Here is a 13,458-nt window from a genome sequence, read left to right on the forward strand (position 1 = left end):
AAAGTAGACTTGTCCTTTTGGTTATGGGGAGGTGTTTCAATTCTACTTTGACGTCATAGATTTCCGAATTTTTCACTGGAGTGTTTAGCTGGCTTGGTGCCAAAGACGGTTATATTTCAGTAGCATGGACGTTTTCAGTTCTGAAACTTGCAGGATGTTCATTTAAGTATGATGACCTCTTATATAACAAATTATCAAGTTAAAATTGAGTTTTTGATTCACCGCTCCTTTAAACTATTTTGAACTTTGACCGCGGTGTGAGCGCAAGCTGCGCTGCCATTTTGCTCAACGCAAATACAAACCGCCCTCGCGCGGTGGAAGCCATTGAAATGAATGGGTTTCATAGCACAGCGCACACCGCGTCCTATGTGAAAGCCACATTAATGCGCACGTCTTGGACTTTTGCTCAGACCATGGAGTCCTTCTAGGACCTGAACTTGTAATGCACTTGATTCTGACTCTTCCTTGCACATGATTGTAATACGCAAGGTTCTGTCATTTCCTTGCACTAGCGAGGTTGTTAGCGCACAGAGGATTAAAACCAGCGAGTGTGTTGTTCCCGCTCCCTGGCACGCACTCGGATTAAAAGCATCAGTTTTAAGAAGGTTCGGTCATGAGTGTTGCCCACCAATCAAGTGACTTGGTAAATGAGTAAAAAAATGAACAAATAAATAAATGAGTAAACTACTGCCCCGCCGCCACCCAATACTATTGAGTATCGTCAATCTTACAGCCTGACGATCTCAAAATGGAGCATATCGACCAACATTACGACATGTCCCTAATGACATTGTTGCTGCATTTTGTTAACAAAGGACATTGTTAGGACCCCTTTATGGGTGCGATCCCAGAAACAATTACGGAATGTGTTTGCGTTCACACAAATGGCAATTTTATGGGGCTTTTCTGATATCAACACACTGTGTGAATGGAGTTTATGTATAATAAATCTTAAGCAAGGCCCTTGTCCATCTGCGGCCTAGGGAATGACCATTAATCTGTGCGTCTGCTCTCGGTCACTGTTTTTTTGGATCATTTGAAATTTTGAGCAGACCTAAATCCTCTTCACGTGAAGAAGACCTAATTGGCTCGATTCCTGGACTAATGAGCACAGCCGAAGGGTTTGATCGTAGGATTTACTGCGCTATAGTGCACATCTTGCTGTTCGTGTTGCCCAGTTCCTTTCATGCAGTGATCATGTGTTGCAAACTCCTTGCGGCATCAGTTGCTCTGTCAGATTTCGTTGAGCGCAACCCTCACAAGGTTTCAAAAGCGACTTGACCCCCAACCAGATGGTTGTTACTGAACCCTCACAAGACTGTTGTGAATAGAAGCCCCATTCAGGGTGAATGTTCCTAGTCAATCCTCATTCATGTTGTTTAGTCACTTTAGGAGACTGGGTCAGTCTTGAAATTAAGCCCCTCTTACGTGATTTGTGTCAGGGTAATGTTACGTCATGTGAACTTTCCAGTATTTATTTGGATGCTTTTAGAAAGGTCAGTGGAATGTAGTTAAGTCTAATTTTTGTGCCCCGACAATTGGGGATAGTGATAGAAACTTTGGTTTGTGTTGTAGCTGCATTTTAAGAGGCTGGAATCAGTTTGATCTTTTGTAAGTCCTACTTGATGTGCATTATAATCTGTATATCAGCCACTTGAAGATGAAACCCAGCATCCTGTAACAGCTTGCTGCTGCTACTGCTCGACCTTTTGATTAGGAACAGGATAGATTACAGGTGTGAAGCTTTATACCTTCACTGGAACATAGAGTTTGATTTACATGTCATCTGGTTTAGGGCTGTCATTTCATCTGTGGAGGCTCTAGGCTCACTTCCCACATTTTACGGTATACTTCGCCTAACAATAAGAGTTCATGTGATCGATTACACCATGCACGTTTTTTTTTTAATTGAAATGTTGGATATTTTTAATATGTTTTTAGCTCCTTATAAGATTATTGGACCATACCATGAGTTTAACTACAATCAGGGAGTGGAACGAAAGTTTGCTGATTTGCTCATTGGATGTAAAGCTGAATCTTTTAAAGTAGCTCAAATACCTTACACTAGTCTCCTAAAGAACATCTCAACTAAATCAATACCTCATAATATAGCCATTTATGGTCTGTCTTCCTCAGATCATCAGGCTCCTGTAGGGGATTGTTTGTCTGCCTGGTCTAATGTACATTGAGGCCGGCCAGACCGTCTGCATTTCTCAGCATTTCCGTCGGGAGCCCCTATGAGTGTTGAAAAGGCTTTGTTTATTGCTTTGGCGCTGCAGTCTTACACCACTTCATACAAACAACACTGCTGTCTCTGAAGTGCTCAAGTAGGCCTAATACGTGCTAAATGTCTGTGGGAACATTGTACGTTATTGCACGGCAAAATATTATTGTAGCTTAGTTACGCATTTTGCAGCTTCGTATTCGCCCGTTCCCAAGCCTGCTAGTGATAATCCGTTTTTACCTCAGGAATGCCTAGCTTGCATAAAAATGTTTGTTTTGTACAATAAACTCTATACTTGGTTCTGGAAGTAGTTCTGGCTACCAGGTTTCACTGTGTCCATGTGTTTGCATTGTATGATCTGTTTCTAAAACTGCAGAGCGGCGCACAAGCTAGGATTTAGCTATGAATGGTATGCTGTACCCTATGGGCGTTAGCTGTGTGAAGCGAAACGAAGGAGAAAAAATTAGATTGTCTATGTTTTTCGGTATTTGACGATGTTATGACTAGTAACCGGAATGGAGACACTTTGTTTTTTGTTAATGCTTTTACTTGCACAGAAAATGATCTAGATAGGTTTTTTTATTTTTTTATTTCAAAGACCTGTTCTGTGTTAATTATAGGTGTTGTCTGACAGATCTAAAACTGAATGCTATTAAAAGTGTTGTTTGACAGATTTTTTTTAGCCGATAACTGCGTTTCGTGTTACCTTGCATGCAAGATCAAGTGCGTTGATCGGTTATTAAAAACACTTGACAGACGAACCCAAACTTTTAAATTCCATATCAATCCCTACGGTACATGATGTCATAACGGGCATTGTATTACTCAACTAAAGTTACCTTACAGATTGTGAGCTCTCAGCAAAGGGACCTGTGATGCATGTTTTTTATGCAGAGGGACACATGGAAAAGTTTTGGATGGCTCTAAGAGGGCGTTCACACAAGTGTTTTCAACTAAATATGAAAAACATTGTATTTTTTGGCCGTTCGTTTACACGACAAAGGCATTTTGCGTGCCTGAAAGTTTTGTATAATGGGTTTCAAAGTATTTTCCTGAAAATAACGTTGTTACTATCTCTTTGTAAACTACAAAGACGCATGCGTGACCTACCCTTAGTAGTTACGAGTGGTAAAAAATCTAGCTGTGTGTGTACAGCGCATGTGTATTATTTTGATGATGTCTATGTCCCGTTTACTGTACGTGGAATAGGGTTGGGATGATTAATCTCTATTTATATTATTATCTTAATATATTACCAGTCTGATATCAGTTCTGAATCGTAAAGGCAATATTCACTACGGGTGTCACGATTTCGATTTTAAATCGAAATCGATCGAAATTAAGTCACAGCTTCGAACTTCGAATTAAAAAATGGGATCGTCGATGCTGCCACGCCCCCATTTCACGTCTGGTCGGCTTGCCAAGCGAGGAAAAAAACTCTCAGAGATGCCTTTAAAAACATATGTCCTGCAGAAAGCGATCATATTTTAAACACGAGGGATGTATTGCTACAACTCCTTGAAATGCATATCATAAACAGGATTAACAGTGATCTGACTTTGGACAGAGCGCAGCTCACTGCACGTGCGCGATAGTGAGGGAGGCGCAAAGATGCAGCGGGTTATATTTTAAACAAAAGGATAGTTTGCCTCAGCTTGCATGAAACTCATAAAACTGAACAAATACATAAGGATTACTACAATCCCAAATCAGAAAAAGTTGGGACACTGTATAAATTGTGAGTAAAAAAGGAATGGAATAATTTACAAATGTCCTAAACTTATATCTTATTCACAATAGAATATAGATAACAAATCAAATGTTGAAAGTAAGATATTTTGAAATGTCATGGCAAATATTGGCTCATTTTGGATTCCATGAGAGCTACACATTCCAAAAAAAGTTGGGACAGGCAGCAACAAGAGGCCAGAAAAGTTAAATGTACATACAAGGAACAGCTGGAGGAGGACCAATGTTTAGGAATAGGAATGTTGTCCTATTCTTGTCTAATACAGACTTCTAGATGCTCAATTGTCTTAGGTCTTTTTTTTGTCGCATCTTCCTCTTTATGATGCACCAAATGTTTTCTATGGGTGAAAGATCTGGACTTGCAGGCTGGCCATTTCAGTACTCAGATCCTTCTTCTACGCAGTCTTGATGTTGTAATTGATGCAGTATGTGGTCTGGCATTGTCATGTTGGAAAATACAAGGTCTTCCCTGAAAGAGACGACGTCTGAATGGGATCATATGTATCCAGAACTTGGATAAACCTTTCAGCATTGATGGTGCCTTTCCAGATGAGTAAGGTGCCCATGCCACACGTACTCATGCAACCCTAAACCATCAGAGATGCAGGCTTCTGAAAAGAGCGCTAATAACAACTTGGGTTGTCATGGTCCTCTTTAGTCTGGATGTAATGGCATCCCAGTTTTTCAAAAAGAACTTCAAATTTTGATTCGTTGGACCACAGAACAGTTTTCCCCTTTGCCAAAGTCCATTTTAAATGAGCCTTGCCCAGGGAAAACGCCTGCGCTTCTGGATCATGTTTAGATATGGCTTCTTTTTTGACCTATAGAGTTTTAGCTGGCAACAGCGAATGACACGGTGGATTGTGTTCACTGACAATGTGTTCTGAAAGTATTCGTGACCCCATGTTATGATTTCCATTACAGTAGCATTCCTGTATGTGATGCAGTGTCATCTAAGAGCCCGAAGATCACGGGCATCAAGTATGGTTTTCCGGTCTTGACCCTTACGCACAGAGATTGTTCCAGATTCTCTGAATCTTTGGTTGATATTATGCACTGTAGATGATGATAACTTCAATCTCATTGCAATTTTTCTCTGAGAAACTCAGAAAACTATTTTTCCCTGCAGCATTGGGGGAATTGGTGATTCTCTGCCCATCTTGACCTCTGAGAGACACTGCTACTCTGAGAGGCTCTTTTTATACCCAATCATGTTGCCAATTGACCTAATAAGTTGCAAATTGGTCTTTCAACTGTTCCTTATATGTACATTTACATTTTCTGGCCTCTTATTGCTACCTGTCCCAACTTTTTTTGGAATGTGTAGCTCTCATGAAATCCAAAATGAGCCAATATTTGGCATGACATTTCAAAATATCTTACTTTCAACATTTGATATGTTATCTATATTCTACTGTGAATAAAATATAAGTTTATGAGATTTGTAAATTATTCCATTCCTTTTTTACTTACAATTTCTACAGTGTCACAACTTTTTCTGTTTTGGGGTTGTACTTTAGTTTATGTTCAGACTTCGGACAGATGCGAGAGCGCGTGCAAGTGAGACAGAGAGAAGCGCAGCTGCTTATGATGCTGGATTTATTTCAGATGCTATGAGTCCAAGACACACGCATTAAGTCCATGTGCATTAAGTCCATGTTAGAGATACGCGGATGGACTATTATTTCATCCGCAACCGCATAACAAAACTCATCATCCATCCACCATCCATCCGCAACGTTTCTGACCAGTTTTCAAAACCGCACCCGCCCGCCATCCGCTGACTGGACGATGCAAGACGCTGCTGATGACAGCCGCGAGACTAGAAAGCTCTAGAATATCAGCAGTGAACTCCGTCTCCTATCGGCGCACAGGGACAAAAATAAATAAATAAATAGCCTAAATTAAACGCACAAATTACATAGCCTGCACTGGTGTCATCCTGATTTACCACTTTGTAAAATTTATTCCAGGCAACCCTTTTCTGACATTCTATTTCCTTTGTTTTTAATTCTCATTTTTTGAGTTTGCCACGTACCTCCTTTGCCAGCGTTGATAAGAGCTGTGTCAAAATGCATCCTCATTTCTCCGCGCTGTTAATGATAGAACGAATGGATCCTTAACAGCTGAGGATATCCCAAACAATTAAAAGCTTTATTAAATAAAAGTGTGTATTTATTAGAAAACTTTTTCTTGTCACTGTTTTAGTATTATACGTTTTGTGTTAATATTATTCTGTTTATGTTGCGTATATTTCTAGGTTGATTATTTGATATGCTGTTGAATAGATTAATCTACATCAATGTGTCATATGTTCTAAAATAAATTAATATTTTTCTGATTACATATTTATTTTAATAAGTCAGAAATGTCTCCGCTGTTTTCTGCTGACAGGCGCGGTGGGCGCTACTGGGGGCGTGTGCAGCAGGTGACGCAAATTGTGGGTCCTCAGAAGGCTAGACCGTCTCATTTCAGTTCTCTTCTTGAACTTCTGTGGCTGCCACTATGAAAGGCAGAGGGGTCGCATGCTTAGAAGGACACAGCTAATAACAAGCAGTCGACCGAATTTAATAAAAATATTATTCTTCGTCACGTCATCCGCCCGATCCATGTAACTGCCAACCGCGCATAGTCCATGTGTGTGCAAGAAGGAATCCTCTCTCTACAAGCTCTCGCGTTAAGTGAAGCCCACAAACCCCTATGCGAGTTGTGCAATGTGCATGTTAATGTTAAAGTATTATAACAATAATAATAAATAATGGCATATCATTTTTGTCTAAATTATATGCCATATAAAAAATATGTAAAAATCGAGAATCGGATCGAATCGTGACCTTAGAATCGAAAATGTAATCGAATCGAGGATTTGGAGAATCGTGACACACCTATTACTCACAAGGCACAGCTCTTTCATGTTTTATGGCTCTTTGATTAGTAGAAAGTTATCATCAATCTAAAATCACTGAGTTTGAGTCGTTAATAACATGCATTTGAAGATGCAACACTCGTTAAACATAATCATTATAAATATTCATTATATCAAGAAAGTACCTGAAAAGGTTTGATGAACAGTGATATAAATATGCATTTTGCGTGTGTTAATGGTACTTCTTCTTTAGTTTCTGCACAGAAGCGCCCTCTGGTTTTTGGAGGTAGCAGTATTTCACCGTAATTCATTGAGATGCATAGCAAGCAGAATCGCACTATTTATCTTCCCAGACGTAATGCAGACCCTCGCGTATGCATAAACATTGAAGCTTTAAAGGGACACTCCACTTTTTTGGGAAAATGCTCATTTTCCAGCTCCCCTAGAGTTAAACATTTGATTCTTACTGTTTTGAAATCCATTCAGCGTATCGCCGGGTCTGGCCCTAGCACTTTTAGCATAGCTTAGCAAAATCCATAGAATCTGATCAGTCCATTAGCATTACTCCTAAAAAACAAACAAAGACTTTCGATATTTTTTTCCTATTTAAAACTTGACTCTTCTGTGGTTGCATTGTGTACTGGGACTGACGGAAAATTAAGTTGCGATTTTCTGGGCAGATGTGGCTAGGAACTATACTCTCATTCTGGTGTAATAATCAAGGACTTTGCTGCTGTAACATGGCTGCAGGAGGCGCAATGATGTTAAGCGCTTCCCGAAAATAGTCCCCTGCAATTAAAAGTTGCTAAGGGGACTATTTTCGGCTGCTGCGTAATATCATGCACCTCCTGCAGCCATGTCACGGCAGCAAAGTCCTTGATTATTACGCCAGAATGAGAGTATAGTTCCTAGCCAAATCTGCCTAGAAAATCGTAACTTTTAATTTTCCGTGGGATGCAACTTCAGAAGAGTCAAGTTTTAAATGGAAAAAATATCAAAACTCTTTGGTTGTTTTTTTAGGCGCGATGCTAATAGACGGTCGGAATCAAATGTTTAACTCTAGGGGAGCTGGAAGATTAGCATATTTTCCAAAAAAGTGGAGTGTCCTTTTAAGTGTTCAGACATCATGTGAGATGGCAACTAATGGTCTTGCACGAGTAGTACAGCGTTTTAGTAGTTTTTTGCTAATTCATGTTCGGTTATCCTTTTAGTAGTGTTGTTCTCTGTATGCAAACTTCTCAGTTTTTAATACATCACCATCGCGTAAATGTGCCCTAAGTGGACGTCCGTCCGAATAACTGCTTGCTGCACAAGTAGATTAGATGAGGAGTGTTCGGGTGGGATTTGTTTTTACGAAAAGGTCTCTGACTGGATTGTGAACCGAAGGGGGGAGGTGAAAAACCCAATGACCCGAGTCTTCTTTCTTGTTCTCTATTCACAAAGGCCTCAGTTACAGAAAGAAGTTTGCTTTTGCTCCAGGCACATGTGGATCATCTGCTCTGGCTGCATGCTCTTATTTTGGTCTCTCCCAGCATTTGAAATTGTGCCAGATAGTCTGATCTATATACTTTCAATCTAAACTTAATTGGTGGGTTAAACAAGATGGTTTTAAAGAAGCTCTGTATAATTAGGCCTTTTTTGTTCACTTCTCAGATGCAGTCTTGGTTTCGAAAAGGGTGCGAAAATAAATATGCAAGCAAGTTAAAACCCTAGAAAGACTCTAGTGATCTGACGGGGGTAGATTTATTAAACTTTCTCACACACACACACACACACACACACACTGTCTGTTTGTGGTCAGAGGCTACTGACGGGTTTTGACACAGCTGATCTCCCTAATCTCACGTCCCCCGACACATTTCAACGTCTTTCTTTATATACCGAGGTGAAATCTCATTCCAAGTGGTGCTCTCCAGACGACGTGCCGTTTGCTTGTTTTCTGGACAGCTGCAGAGATCTGCTGGCCTTCAGAGAGGTTATTGTGTGGTCAGGGAATCGCTGTCCCAGTAGCCGGATAGGCAGTGGGGGCAGCAGGATTTTCAGCTGAAGCTCGGAATGAACCAGATGACACGGGCTCCCCCTTCCCACCCCACTAACCTCACAGGAAATAACTGTTGGATAGGGGTTTAAAGTGAGACTGACTTAGTTTTAACAAACACTGATTTGTTGGCTTTTACAGATGAGTAAAAGAGTACTCTAAAAATTGGCTACTTTTAACGTTTATGGTAAATTCCCCAGACATTTCCCATGGTACTGTAGCTTTAAGATAATTTTTTCTCACAAAATCTAGCTTTAGAAAGTGTCCAGCATCGGAATTTTTAAAAAGCCCTTAAAGGCAATTTTATTGCACATATAAGATTAAGGACTGAACTTGCTATGACCATTTCCTATAGAATTATTTACATTTTTTAGATGATCATTATCAAAAATTATCATTACTTAATTTAAATACTTGATTTAATGTTGTTGCAATAAATCTATGCATTTACAAACTCATGTTTCGGTAATGAGAACTAAGAAGTTGTCTAGGTACTATGACAAACAAAATTTCAACTTTTATCTGGAGAGAAAAAATGAGAACTGCTTACCTGGTAGCCATTTTGAGTGTCACTGTCAATTATGTCACTTTCAACAATTTTTTTTTGAAAATGTTAGTTCCTTGAGCGCTTAAACAATGATGGAAAATTGTTGCGGAGGATGAGAAAATTGGTCTTGGACACATTTATATTCCTTATTAGTGTCTCTACATTTATCAATGATCACCAAATACCACATGTTTCTATACTGTAAATGTTTATAGTATAACATGCACTGAAGCTTTTTATTTTTTATATTTTTAATTATAAATATTTCCATGTCAAAGAACCCAAATCCAGTCATGGACACGTTGCGGTAATGAAAATTTTCCCTTAAATGTGGAAAAAACTACAAAATTGGTTTGTATGTGATTTGAAATCATGTGCAAAATAGATATTTGTAACTGTATGCTTCTTATTTTGATAGCATTTACTTTTTTTAATCAAAATGTTTCATGACACCTCAAGTCTTATTTCACGAGAATCACCCAATTCATTGTAATGACTGCGATTTAAAATGCAGTATTTTAAACAACCTTAATGGTCATGTAAAATAAGTGCTAGCTTCTAATATCTTATTTATTTCCTCCTTTTAATTTGTTATAAGTTAAGTTATAATTCACCCATACTTCATGAGATAAACATTGTTAGTTGTGTGTCATTTAACAGTTGTTGGCATTTACCATTACTATAATGATGCCACAAAAGAACAGTGCTGAATACAATTTCACCATCTTAATATTTTCTCAATAACTCAAGTTACGCATTAGCATGTGGATGTTTTATGAAATTAGAAATATGACAACCGCACTTTTTGATTTAATTTAATTTGTTTGCTCTATAAGGGGTATTGGCTATTTTGTTATACATTTATAAGGTAAATAAGCACTGTGAAATCTAATTTTGCCTCAAGGTAAAGGTAATGTAATGTTTTAAGCCTTGAACCTAAGCAAACATAATGCGGTGGTGTAAGTAGTCTAACAGTAACTCATTGTTTGAGGTGCCGTGTTGGGAAGTCCAGACCTGCTGGGTTATGTCATCATTCTTTCTGACCTGATTTCGGTAACTTCCCCTGATTCTTTCACCTGAAATCATATTTCCTGCTGACTGTGGGTTGCTGGGAAAGTTCTGTATAACCGCAGTGGTATAAATGCAAAGAAGCAGACAGAAGGTCATGTCTATTTTTTTGAGAGTTAAAGTACCTCTGTCCTTACTTCACATACAGTCATGTTTTGCGTGTGTTGCATTAGTAACTGTTGAGCAAAGATCATTAGGGAAATAGGTTCATGAAATGTGGCTTTGTCAAGTTTATGGCCAGATTGCTACACTTCCCTTTTAAAAGTTTTCTTTTAACCTTATTTGGCATCACAGTCAACATGCATCCATTGCTTCCTTCATGATATGATACCTAAGGATGCACTTTTTCCATTACTGATCCAGTTTTAATACCAGGATTCTGGGTATTAGCTAGTATCATTTAAAGTCTCCCTGGAGTCGATCATTTTATCACTTAAAACTCATCTTTGAGTGTCGTCATAGCAGGTTTTTCCTGTAACAGTAATTTTTACATGCTTTAAAACGGCCTGAATGTGATCATTCAGTATACGCATATCTATGAATATGCAAATTAGTCCCCGTCTCCACCCTTTCATACGCATTCTAGATGCTCATTTCTGTAGTTTCAGACAATTGCCAAGTCCGGTTTCACAATGCATACATGAACTGCACATTGTTTTTAGGGCTGATGTTAAAAGGTTAGATGTGAGTTCAGCACATTTGAGTTTAAATGTTATGTGATTCATTACTTGTGTGTGACATAGCAAACCAAGGTGATTTCAAACCGCGGATATGAGACGTCTTTGAAAAACTCAAATAGTACAGATAAAATACTCAGCAATGGGGTTGAATGATAGTTTTGCACATAGTTTGTCTTAAAGCATTTTAAAGCACGACATAGACATACAAACAACAATAAAAACTTGATTTTCATCACAGCTGATTAGTTTTTGAGAATCTGCATGAATCGCGAAAACTTAACTGAAGACCTGGTGCGATTTTCACAGCCCACGACGTAAGTAGGCATTTTTGAGGATACCGAATAATACGCAACTCAATCTGCTGTAATGGCTTTTCTGACCCCCGACATGGGCAGTGGGAACCCCCTGTGACGTGAACCGTGAAGGGGTCTATTGCACAAAACCATTGCGGTAAAAAAAGGCTAAAAATGATAATGCTTACGCGCAGAATGATGCACTTATATCTGCACGTACACTTATGCGTATTAAATATTGTGCATGAAAACATTTATGGCGCTTTTCCATTGCATAGTATGCCACGGTTTGGTTTGTGTCAGGTAGTGTCAGCTCACCTCACTTTGGCTTGGTTAGCTTTTCCATTGAGTTTAGTAACACTTCGGATTGGGAGGATTTATGGGCGTGTCGTTATATTTGCAATACAAGTGGGAGCGTCGCTGTACATTCTCATAAATGTATTTATTTCTCGGTCTGCCACATTTTAAAATTGACCACGACAAATAGATGCACATCGCGTTGATCACTACCTCCGTCTCACATGTCCGTCCGTCTGTACACACACCTGTGGCGTCAGTCGACGCGCTCCGCTGAGCATCATTTAAGTTGCATTTAAGCATATATGCGAACTTGCAGTTTGTGGCGGCACATTTGCAACACACAAGTCTGGAAAAAACTGGATGGTGGTCCTGATTCTCAACCTGTGGATGTTTTCATTGCTAAAGGGAGTTCAGGAACTTCAAGCAAAAAAATGTATCTGGTACTACGTACTGCACCAGTGGAAAAGCTCACAAAAGTAAGCTGACCCAAACGCGCCATTTGGCTTTTAAATATTTTGACAGTAACAACCACACTAACGCACTGTATCTGATGTGGATCGGAACCATAAGTCCAATGCCCAATCCAGCAAAAATGTCCGAATTGGCCCCAGATACAATCCCAAGTATTTTATTGGCGCATCCCTTATGATACCACGCCTCTTCTGTGTCTCTGTATGTCTGTTTTTAAGATAGGTCCCCTGTCTCGTAGCTAGTTGTCACTGGTCTCTCTCTGCCCCCCCCCCCCCCCCTTTGTGGCAGGGTATCAAAACTAAATACCGTTTCGTCCTTTTTGCCCCCTGCTATTGAATTACCCCCTGCTTAGCCGGACTGTGCGGTATTATGTTTAACTTGTGTTAGCTTTTGGATTTAAAACCCCTTCCCGTTAGCTATGCGGGAGATTTATTGGGGTTTAGTACCTAAGATCTAGCACCAAGTATAGACCACTGTGTTTGTTTTTTGTCACGGTGCCAAGCATATTCATGTTTATTCGGTCAACCAAGCCACACTGTTTCCAAGGCAAAAAATAGCCTCTCGTGCAAGAGGGATTTTTATAGCAGCCATGCTTAAAACAGTAGTAGTTTCATTAAAACAACAGCAGAATAAGTCTGTGCTATTTTTTACATCACCGTGTAATGCATAACGTGTCATTCTGAGTCAGCGCATAAGTTAATCATACGTATCACAGCTTTGACACTTTTATTTCAGGTTAAATTTAAATGGCACCTTAAATGTTGACATTACCAAAAACAAAGGCGAACCTGTAACTTAGTTTCAAAGCTTAGAGTTTAAAGTAGTCTTTCATTGCTAAGACACTAGTAAATTATTCACTGTGGCTTTTGTTACCTCGTAAGTAGGGTATTGTCAGTAGTTACAGACGCTAACTAGTGACCTAGCGTGATGTATTGTGGTATCAATTGCTTTTACTGATGCAAGTGTCCTTTTGTATACATCTTTGTATACACACAAAGGCAAACAACCTTTTTATGATTTTATCTGAATTAACCTGTCAGCGCATGAGTTTACTCTATAGTTGATTATTCATGCTGACCACGGTTAATTATCTGTCATCAGACTCCACCTCTGTCATCACACAGTTTGGGTGTTTGGATACGGCCTCATCTGTCGCTAGGCAGCCAGCATTTTCCCTCCTGTTGTCACGGTAGCAGATGTGTATGGGCCCGTTGACGTCAAA

General features: G+C 39.4%; 1 protein-coding gene across 4 annotated transcripts in view; it reads left to right on the top strand.

Moving 5' to 3' along the window:
* hipk3a (homeodomain interacting protein kinase 3a) overlaps positions 1-13,458 on the top strand; it is a 42,393-nt gene that overhangs the window by 9,988 nt on the left and 18,947 nt on the right. The gene's annotated exons all lie outside the window — the stretch shown is intronic.

The sequence above is a fragment of the Misgurnus anguillicaudatus genome, chromosome 6, assembly GCF_027580225.2.
Source record: "Misgurnus anguillicaudatus chromosome 6, ASM2758022v2, whole genome shotgun sequence".
Taxonomy (NCBI): domain Eukaryota; kingdom Metazoa; phylum Chordata; class Actinopteri; order Cypriniformes; family Cobitidae; genus Misgurnus; species Misgurnus anguillicaudatus.